General features: G+C 43.7%; 1 protein-coding gene across 1 annotated transcript in view; it reads left to right on the top strand.

The window, feature by feature from the left end:
• The first annotated feature begins 766 nt into the window (after positions 1–766).
• CD8A (CD8 subunit alpha) overlaps positions 767–11,644 on the top strand; it is a 46,192-nt gene continuing 35,314 nt past the window's right edge. Inside the window, exon 1 of the mRNA XM_069583187.1 lies at positions 767–992. The gene's annotated coding sequence lies outside the window, so the exon portion shown is untranslated. The remainder of the gene's footprint in view (positions 993–11,644) is intronic.

Here is an 11,644-nt window from a genome sequence, read left to right as displayed (position 1 = left end):
TCCTCGGACAATTCATTTCCAAGTGTTAGACATGAGCCTCCTTTTGGGCCCTGGAAGGGGTCCCCCTTTCTGCAACAGTTCCACTGGTGAAATTCCTTTTTTCTCAAAGGGAGACCCTTCATGCTTCAAGAACCCCTCAAAATTCACAGCTATATCCACATGTTACCATCTCCATGGCTGATTCCCAGTGTGCCAGCTGTCACTCCATTGCTTTCTAGCCCACACAAGGAAGCCAACAGCAGTGCAAGTGATACTGTATTATATCAAAGAATAATCTTGAGCCTGCTCTCCATTTCAGGAAGTGGGTATTTTTAATTGCCACACTTCACACCCAGCAGTGACCCAGCAAGCTACCCATATAGAGAAGTTTGAGACGGTGAGTTGGGGTTCTTTCCATGTGGTAGGGCTTAAGCAATGCACCCACCTGTACTTAAGGAAGTATAGCCACCCTTCCTGGGTCATTTGCTTTCCCAACACATCTGTTGGTGTTCCCCTTGCCCAGCACTTTCAATGGTATCACTATGAGTTGATCCGTGGCCCTTGTTTCCTCTTCACTGACAAGCCCACACATGTCAGATTCTCTGAATATTCCATTGTTTGCAAGAAAATCACCATTTTAGAATCACTCTTTGTTTTGTTGATTGGGAGGAGATATCTCCATCACCCTGCCACACCACCAGGGTGGTGAGCTGGCTAAGCAGGGGGGCAGGTGTGACCGCCTCTTCACTCTTATGGCCCAGATGGACTCTTCCGACAGCTAGTGGCAGAGCTCAGAAGACAATGCAGGCTACTAGCACCGCCGCTCCCCACAAGACCACATTTCCTCCTGGGGTTTCAAGGGCACATCAGTATAAGATAAATGAGACTTCCTAAAAATCTACCTAAAAACATGAGTGCCTCCGCCTGCTGGGTCTGCAGAGTTATCAGAGTTTGGGCGAGCTCTCTTGGATGTTTCCTCCAAGAGCTCCAGCCAGCGATGTCCACCCATGCAGGTACGTGCTCCTGTTCATGACCAAGCAGCGTCCCCTCCCTGAGGACAGGGTCATGGCTATTCTCGGTGTGACTTTGCGGGTAGCTGACAGACACATGCTGAGTCACTCGGCCTGACAGTAAGGGCAATAGAGGGTGACAGTGGATGGGCAGGAGGTGAGCTGACCCTAACAGAGGTGGTCCTTTCTGGAAAGCTCCCACGCCTCAGTTATGGTCTGCTGAGTACTCAGGCTTAGAGGCAGCACCAAGATCGGTCATAGTACTTTTCTTCTTCTGTATATTTTCTGTTGGTTTCTTCCCAGAGGGGTCTGGCCCATGGACATCAGCCAGTAAATAGGAGGCTGAGCAGGCTGGAGCCCAGGCTCCCAGGTCAGGGTCTCCCCCAGAGTCTCAGGGCATCATCCACTAGGACAGAGCACCCACCACGTTCTGACTGCTGCGTGATCACGGCTGATCACAGCGATCGCAAGCCAGCCACAAGCCTCTGTCTTTGCGTGCCTGGGGTTCGCTGTGACAGTTAGGGACCCTGTGGCTGCACTTCAGATGAGATCGGATTAAAATGTGCAAAGGTCCCTGTACCCTGGACTTTTTCCCAAGGGGAGTTAAAAGGAATGACCCAGGGAGTGCTTTGGTGGGGGGCGGGGGATGCTCAAGGCAGGCCATTGCCGCCCATGCACAAGCGAGGGGAGTCAGGTGGAGTTGCTGCCACCCAGGTCCCACCTGCACACCCGTCTCTTTTATGTGGGGACATTATATAGGGCGGCCCCTTCCCCTCCAGCAGCTGCTTGGTAAGAGGAACAAGTTCACTTACAAGCACAGATGCCCTGTCCCGGCTCCATTCTCTGTAGCAGGCCCACAGCTGCCTTAGGCACCTTGGAAGGTCCAAACCGACAGCGACAGCGCCCAAAGAAACCACTCAGACCTTTGAAACCCAGACTGGAGCTCAATCCTCAGGAAAGACTATTCTTGGTATTATTAGCTTTACTTAATATTAATAACATGGTTCACATGTTCCAGAAATATCAAAACAACACAAATAATTGATGCTAAGAGGACATTTTAATACATTGTGGTCCATTTACTTGGCGGACAATTATTCAACACTCAATAACTGTCATAAAGATTCTTTTTAAAGAGACTCAGAGTGTTCATGCAAATAACTAATGGGCTTCCCTGGTGACTCAGACAATAAAGAATCTGCATGCAATGCAGGAGACCAGGGTTCCATCCCTGGATTGGGAAGATACCCTGGAGAAGGGAATGGCAACCCACTCCAGTATTCTTGCCTGAACAATCCCATGGAGAGAGGAGCCTGGTGGGCTAGAGCCCTTAGGGCCACAAAGAGTCGGACATAACTGAGTGATTAACATTTTCACTTTCTTTCACAATGGAAAAACAAAACATAACGTTGCATTTACAGTAAGTAAGGTCTAGATGAGACTGTAGGTAAGAAGCAAGAGAATCTAGAATCTTCTTTTCACCCTCTGTGGTGGACCCTGCTCTCCCTTCCTCTCCCCACCTCTCCCCACTGGCCTCCCTCTGTCGACTCCACCCCACAGTGGAGTGATGAACAGCACCCCCCATGACCCTGGGAGGGAATGGGGGAGTGAGGGAATAAGGGAATGAGGGGTGAGGGGATACGATTTTTTTTCTCTTTTCGTTCGATCCTTCATCTGATCACTCATTCAGTCTGCACTCACTTGCTGCTCGACCTTGGGCAAGGTGGCTTTTGGTCCCTAAGCCTGTTTTCACTCCTACAAATTAGAACAACCGCCTCCTTGCCCTACATCAGTTACTGTACCTGCAACCACTCAGCAGTAAATGAAGGTATGGAACAAAGTGGTGATTCCGGGCTCAAGGCCGTGCCGGGTGAGAGACTGCACTCATCTGTGCCTCAGCCTTGGTGTCTGAGAAAAGGGGCTCCCGGGTACCTGGACCCAGAGGTCGTGCAGGTTCATTGTGTGGCAGCGTGAACTCCCCACACGAAGTAGTGGCATTTGTTCCTAGTCTTGGCTGTGCACTTGGCCAAGCCCAAGGCCCTTCCCATCTGGGCCTCTTCCTCAAAACTCCCACTGCAGCTGGAATATACCGCTGTTCCCCCAATACCCCAGGTCATCACACCCAGGACCCCTACACACACGCACACGCACGTATATACACACGCTGCACAAGGGCCGCTTCCTCCTCACACTCTGTGCTCCCCTCCCTCTGCCTGGACACCCCAGGGCTCCTCTTTTCCCCCCCTCATCCTAGGGGATGCCTCCCCCACTCATCCTATGACACTTAGGTTTTCCATAAAGCTCCCCCCGCAAAATTCACTGTCTCACATGGCTCAGTGCATAAACAATCTGCCTGCAATGCAGGAGACATAGGAAATGGAGCTGCACATTCGCTCCTTGGGTCAGGAAGATCCTGGAGGAAGGCATGGCAACCCACACCAGTATTCTTGCCTGGGAAATCCCATGGACAGAGGAGCCTGGAGGGCTACAGTCCATGGGGTCTAAGAATTGACACGACTGAGCGACCAAATACAAACACTCAGTGTACTTCTCATATTCTATCTTTCTCTGCGTTTTTCCTGTTCTCTCTGCCCCACTACACTGTCAGCCTCAAAGACCACATGTGTTTCTTGAGCCGTTGCTCAGTGCTCTGCCTAGCACTACAGTATTTACATAAATGAGCAAAGATGCAATATGTTTAAAATGAAAATAAATCAGAGACTTGGTCTGAGCTTTGAAAACGATTGGGGATTTTTAAAAAATGATTGTGGAATATGATGAATATTACATGATTTACATATATGAGATTCCTAGAGTAGTCAAATTCATGGAGACAGAAAATAGAACGGTGAGGGGAGGGAGGCTAGTTGTTGCTGAGTTGCTAAGTCTTGTCCAGCTCCTTTGTGACTCTACAGGCTGTAGCCCGCCAGGCTCCTCTGTCCGTGGGATTTCCCAGGCAAGAATACTGGAGTGGCTTGCCATTTTCTTCTCCAGGGGATCTTCCTGACCCAGGGATTGAACCCGAGGTTCCTGCATTAGCAGGTGGATTCTTTAACCTTGAGCCACTGGAGAAGCTCAGGGAGGTTAGGGCTCAACAGAAACATGAGAAAGTTCTGAAGATTGGTGCTGCCAATGTTGCAACGTGAATGTACTCACCACCGCTGAACTGCACACTGAACAGTTAACGTGGTAGATTTTGTTATATACATTTTGCCACAATTTTTAAAATTTATAATAGTTGTGGGAAAGACATAAATATACTAAACTGGAAAATTCTGAAACAATATATGAATAAATGACACAGACAACATGGAGCAAAAGCCACACATGTACTACGTGATTAAGCCCCCGAAAGACAGAGCCCAGTTCTGAAGACTGTTTCAGGGCGGAGTGTGGCTTTGTGCTGAGCATCTCTTCCCAAGAAGGGAAATGAGTTATTTTTAAGTGCTCCATTTGTAAAAGTAATACAATCGTGGTACTATACATGGCAGAGACTAGAAACTAGAAGAAAAAAAGTGAGGAAGAAGCATCTTGATGTATTTTCATCTAATGCTTTTAAAACATGTTTTAGTTTTAATCATGCTGAGTGTGGGCTTCCCAATGGTAAAGAATCTGCCTGCTAATGCAGGAGATGCAAGAGACATGGGCTCAATGCCTGGGTCAGGAAGGTCCCCTGGAGAAGGAAATGGCAACCCACTCTAGTATTCTTGCCTGGAAAATCCCGTGGATAGAGGAGCTGGGGGAACCCTTGTCCATGGGGTAGCAAAGAGTCAGGCACAACTGAGCATGCACGAGTTTGTGTTCTGAGTTTGCTTTCATTTAACATATACTTATATATATATATTTATACATATGTGTATATATGTATATTTATACATATGTACATACATACATATTTTATGTTTTATATTTTATTTATTATCTATGTCTTTATACTATAAACAGTTTCTTATTCTCATACAATTTTATAATTATGATTCATAATTTTAATGCTTAAAATTGTATCAACAGATTATCACAGTTTACTTAATGACCCTCTATTTTTGAACATTCCAGTTGTTTTCAACCTTTAACATTTCTGTTCATATCCTACTGTACCAAGTCTAAGATTATATATAATCTGGAGAATTTTTCCAGATTGGAATTACTAGGCATATGGGTATAAATATTTTTTATAGTTTTTAATACTTGGTATCAATTGCTTTTCAGACCATCAACAATTCTACACCACTTTCATCCACAATAGGTATCATTTCTCCCTCTGCTAAGTTATGGGTGGGAAATATTTTTTCAGTATCGATATGATTTGGTATTAGAAGACTGCCACATTTTTTCAAAGCCTTTGTATTTTTAGAGTAACTTTAGGTTCACAGCAAAATTGAAAAGGTACAGGGATTTCCCACATATTCGCTGCCCGGACACAAGACTAGCCTCTCCTCTTATCAACATCCCCCACCAGAGTGGTGCATTTGTTACAATTAATGAACCTACAGGGACACAACATTATCATCCAAAGTCCATAGTTTACATTAGGATTCACTCTTGGTGTTGTACATTCTATAGGTTTGGACAAATGTGTAATGGCATATATCCATCATTATGTTATGTAGAGTAACTTCATTACACTAGAAATCCTCTGTGCTCCTGTTTATCTCTCCCTTCCCTTAATTTTCTCCCTTCCCTTAACCCCTGCCAACCACTAGTCTTTCTACTGTCTCTATAGTTCTGTCTTTTCCAAAATGTTATATAGTTGCAACCTTCTCATATTGACTCTTTTACTTAGTAATATGCATTTGTTTCCTATGTCTTGAGAGTTCATTTCCTATTAGCGCTATTTTTTCCTTTGTAGTGCTCAATACTATTCCATTTTATAGATGTACAATTTATTTATCCATTCACCTACTAAAGGGTATGGATGTGATAGCTGGACTATAAAGAAAGCTGAATGCCGAAGAACTGATGCTTTTGAACTGTGGTGTTGGAGAAGACTCTTGAGAGTCCCTTGGACTGCAAGATCCAACCAGTCCATCCTAAAGAATATCAGTCGTGAATATTCATTGGAAGGACTGATACTGAAGCTGAAACTCCAGTACTTTGGCCACCTAATTCGAAGAGCTGACACATTTGAAAAGACCCTGATGCTAGGAAAGTTTGAAGGCAGGATAAGAAGGGGACGACAGAGGATGAGATGGTTGGATGGCATCACTGACTCAATGCACACGAGTCTGAGTAAGCTCCAGGAGTTGGTGATGGACAGGGAAGCCTGGTATGCTGCTGTCTATGGGATCACAGAGTCAGACACAACTAAGCAACTGAACTGACCTGACTGAACTGAAGGGTATCTTGTCTGTGTTAGTTGCTCCGTCATGTCCGACTCTTTGCAACCCCATGGACTGTAGCCCACCAGACTCCTCTGTCCATGGAATTCTCCAGGCCAGAATACTGGAGTGGGTTGCCATTCCCTTCTCCAGGGGATCTTCCTGACCCAGGGATTGAACCTGAGTCCCCTGAATTACAGGCAGATTCTTTATCATCTGAGCCACCAGGGAAGTTGGAAGGGTATCTTGATTACTTCCAATCAGGCAATTACAAATAAAGCTGCTATAAACATCTCTGTGAGGTTTTTGTATGGACATGAGCTCTCAACTCCTTTGGGTAAACCCAAGGAATATGATTACTGAGTCATAGGATTAAAATATGTTTAGTTCTGAAAGAAACTGATAGACTGCTTTCCAAAGTGGTTGTACCATGTTGCATTCGCACTAGTTGCTCCACATCCTCACCAGTATTTGATGTTGTCAGTATTAATATTTTGGATTTCGGCCTTTTTAATAAGTGTGTGGTGGTATCTCATTGTTTTTATTTGCATTTTCTTGATGATGTATAATGTGGAGCATCTTTTCTCAGGCTAAATTGCCATCTTCATATATTCTTTGGTGAGGTATCTGTTAAGATTGTGGCCCTTATTTTAATCAGGTTGTTTATTTTCATATTGTTCAGTTTTTAAAGTTATTTGTATAATTTGGATCACAGTCCTTTATCAGATGCATCTTTTGCAAATACTTCTTCCGGTCTGTGGCTTGTCTTAGCACTCTGTCGACATTGTCTTAGCAGAGCTGAAGTTTTATTTCAATGAAGTCTATCTTATCATTTATTTCTTTCAAGGATCGTGACTTAGAATGCAGCATTTTAAAACTCTGTTTCCCAGATGGAACAGCTTTCCTTGTAGTACACAGACCTTCCTGCTCTTCTATTTATAGACCTAAAGCATGGAACTTATGCTAGAAACACTGCAGGAACTCACATATAATTATGACTGATTCACGGTGATGTACGGCAGAGACCAGCACAATATTGTAAAGCAATTACCCTCCAGTATATATATTTGCTGCCTTCTATGGGGTCGCACAGAGTTGGACACGACTGAAGTGACTTAGCAGCAGCAGTGTGTGTGTGTTAGTCACCCAGTTGTGGCCAACTCTTTGTAACTCCATGGACTGTAGCTCTCCAGACCCCTCTGTCCATGGAATTCTCCAGGCAAGAATACTAGAGTGGGTTGCCATTTCCTTCTCCAGGGGATCTTCCCTACCCAGGGATTGAACCCTGGTCTCTTGCACTGCAGTCAGATTTTCTACTGTCTGAGCCACCAGGGAAACCTGTACTTAAATTACCACTTGAAAATAATCCTGCCCCAAGGATCTGCTAATTTTGTTTCCAGGCACCAGATACCCACCCTGAGGTTTTTTCTTTTTCCTGTTTGCTGCATTGCCTGCATACCAAGGAGGGTATCTGGTGCCTGTAAACAAAATTAGCAAACCCTTAGGGCAGGATTATTTACTAGCAGTAATCTAAGTAGGTTACACTGAGTTGCTGGAGGTGATAGCAAGGGAGTCTTCCCAAAGTTGTTGGTCAGAACCCCACCCTCCCCCATGCAAGCAGAGGGCAGAGGGACAACCCAGAACCTAAGAGCAGTCAATAGTTCTCCAAAATAAGAGAGAAGCAGAGCTGGAAAAGGCAAAAGAATAATGAAGGCAAGATGGGGTTAGCAGTGGGAAGGGAAGGGTGCCGGAAGCAAGGGGCAGAGAACAAGTGCAACTCTACCCCTTATGTGGACTCTGACTTCGGAGGGCTAGTTATTGTGGGGGCTTTCCCCTACTGCATCACGGTCTTGCTAAAAGTGAAACTGTGATTTTCCAAGGGTTCTGAAGTGGTTTGCCCTGGGAGGGAAGATGTTCCACTTAGGGGGTCCACACTGGCTTGAAAACAGTCCTCCAGCTTTCAGTTACCAAGCTTGAAGACAGTGAGCCCCAACTCACCCTGTGTCCCAGAGTGGGCCGGGGGTGAAGGAACCCTGGAGCGCTTCAGCTCAAGTGAGACCTGGCGGGCCTAGACCCCAGCTGCTTCATCACCTCAAGATGAAGTTGGGTAATAAAGCTCCCATCCACTGGGTCCCCCCAGGTGCCAGCACTTTTGGTGAGCCCTTTAACATGTGAGGAGACTGAGGCTCAGAGAGGCTCCCCAACATGGTCGAAATCACACAGCGTTTAATGAATTGAAGTGCTAGGATTCAACCCCCAGGGATCTAACTCCAATGCTTTACCTACTACACACACGTGCCAGAAATAACCCAGCTGCTCTTTAAGACGTTGAGGAGATGCAAAGCTGTAAGTTTGGTGGAAAAACTTGGGAGAAGCCTGTGTAACCTGATCAAAGTCTGAGTAATTGAATTATTTGAGAAGAAATTCTCAAATTAATGAATCTTCAACTTCTCAGATTTCAAATTAATGAAGTCCAGCTACACAGACTGGTTCAGGAAAAGAGGTGAGACTGGAAGGGAAGTGGTGGGAGCCCTGGGGGCAGACAGAACTGCTCAGTAGTTAAGACAGAAGCTGGTATCTGGCAGACCTGGGCTGCCATGTGATGCTGGGCAAGTGATCCTGGCTATTTTTTCTTTAGTTTTATTGAAATAAGATTGACATAAATTATTGTATTCATTTAAAGTATACAATATAATGCTTTGATATACGCACATAGTGAAATGATGAATAAGTCTAGTTAAGGTTCCTCATCTCAGTTACAAGTTTTTCTATAAGAACTTCTTTGTTTGTTTGTTTGATTTTTTTTTAATTTTTATTTTTACTTTATTTTGCTTTACAATACTATATTGGTTTTGCCATACATTGACATGAATCAGCCACGGATGTACATGAGTTCCCCATCCTGAACCGCCCTCCCACCTCCCACCCCATATCGTCTCTCTGGATCATCCCCGTGCACCAGCCCCAAGCATCCTGTATCCTGTATTGAACATAGACTGGCGACTCATTTCTTACATGATAGTATACGTGTTTCAATGCCATTCTTCCAAATCATCCCACCCTCTCCCTCTCCCACAGAGTCCAAAAGTCCGTTCTAAACATCTGTGTCTCTTTTGCTGTCTTGCATACAGGGTTATATGATAAGAACTTTTAAGGTGTACTTTCGCAACAACTTTCAAATACACAGTACAGTGTTGTTAACTACAGTCACCATGCTGTACACTACATGCTTGGAATTTGTTTATCCTTCCATCAGAACGTTCAGACTTTTTGATCTCCTTCATCCATTTTCCCCACTACCCATCTCTCGTAATTGCTAATCTTTGCTTTGTTCAGTGTTTTTAGATTCTACAAATAAGTGAGATCATACAGTATTTAGCTTTCTCTGACTTACTGCATTTTGTTAATGCTCTCAAGGCCCATCCATGTTGTTGCAAATGGCAGGATTTCTTTGTTTTCTGTGGCTGAATACTATTCCATTGTTTATATATACCACATTTTCTTTATCCATCCATTCATTTAAGGATACTTCAGTTGTTTCCATATCTTGACTACTTTAATAATGCTTAATGAACATGGGGATACCAATAACTTTTATTTATTTATTTTTTAAATTTTTATTTTTACTTTATTTTACTTTATAATACTGTATTGGTTTTGCCATACCTTGACATGAATCCACCACGGGTGTACATGCGCTCCCAAACATGAACCCCCCTCCCACCTCCCTCCCCATAACATCTCTCTGGGTCATCACCGTGCACCAGCCCCAAGCATGCTGTATCCTGCATCAGACATAGACTGGGGATTCTATTCCCACATGATAGTATACATGTTACAATGCCATTCCCCCAAATCATCCCACCCTCTCCCTCTCCTGCAGAGTCCAAAAGTCCGTTATACACATCTGTGTCCCTTCTGCTGTCCCACATACAGGGTCGTCATTGCCATCTTTCTAAATTCCATATATATGTGCCAGTATACTGTATTGGTGTTTTTCTTTCTGGCTTACTTCACTCTGTATAATCGGCTCCAGTTTCATCCATCTCATCAGAACTGATTCAAATGAATTCTTTTTAATGGCTGAGTAATACTCCATTGTGTATATGTACCACAGCTTTCTTATCCATTTATCTGCTGATGGACATCTAGGTTGTTTCCATGTCCTGGCTATTATAAACAGTGCTGCGATGAACATTGGGGTACATGTGTCTCTTTCAATTCTGGTTTCCTCGGTGTGTATGCCCAGCAGTGGGATTGCTGGGTCATAAGTAGTTCTATTTGCAATTTTTTAAGGAATCTCCACATTGTTCTCCATAGTGGCTGTACTAGTTTGCATTCCCACCAACAGTGTAGGAGGGTTCCCTTTTCTCCACACCCTCTCCAGCATTTATTGCTTGCAGATTTTTGGATCGCAGCCATTCTGACTGGTGTGAAGTGGTACCTCATTGTGGTTTTGATTTGCATTTCTCTAATAATGAGTGATGTTGAGCATCTTTTCATGTGTTTGTTAGCCATCCGTATGTCTTCTTTGGAGAAATGTCTATTTAGTCCTTTGGCCCATTTTTTGATTGGGTCGTTTATTTTTCTGGAGTTGAGCTGCAGAAGTTGCTTGTATATTTTTGAGATTAGTTGTTTGTCAGTTGCTTCATTTGCTATTATTTTCTCCCATTCAGAAGGCTGTCTTTTCACCTTGCTTATATTTTCCTTTGTTGTGCAAAAGCTTTTAATTCTAATTAGATCCCATTTGTTTATTTTTGCTTTTATTTCCAGAATTCTGGGAGGTGGATCATAGAGGATCCTGCTGTGATTTATGTCGGAGAGTGTTTTGCCTATGTTCTCCTCTAGGAGTTTTGTAGTTTCTGGTCTTACATTTAGATCTTTAATCCATTTTGAGTTTATTTTTGTGTGCGGTGTTAGAAAGTGATCTAGTTTCATTCTTTTACAAGTGGTTGACCAGTTTTCCCAGCACCACTTGTTACCAATAACTTTTCAAGATAGTGGTTTCATTTTCTTTGGATAAATACTCGGAAGTGGAATTGCTGGATCTTATTGTAGTTCTATTTTTAATTCTTTAAGGAACCATCATACTATTTTCCATAGTAGCTGTACCAATTTACAGTCCCACCAACAGTGTACAAGTGTTCCTTTTTCTCTAAACATCCTCAGCAACACTTGCTATCTCCTGTCTTTTTTTTTTTTTCCTGTCTTTTTGATAATAGCATTCTGACAGAAGCAAGGTGAAATCTCAGAGCAGTTTTGACTTGTGTTTCCCTGATATAGTAACACTGAGCACCTTTTCATATACCTATGAGCCGTTTGTATGTCTTCTTTGGA

Source organism: Ovis canadensis, chromosome 3 (genome assembly GCF_042477335.2).
Source record: "Ovis canadensis isolate MfBH-ARS-UI-01 breed Bighorn chromosome 3, ARS-UI_OviCan_v2, whole genome shotgun sequence".
NCBI classification, from domain to species: Eukaryota; Metazoa; Chordata; class Mammalia; order Artiodactyla; family Bovidae; genus Ovis; species Ovis canadensis.
The sequence above is the reverse complement of the archived record's forward strand: the minus strand, read 5'-3'. Positions and strand labels throughout refer to the sequence as shown.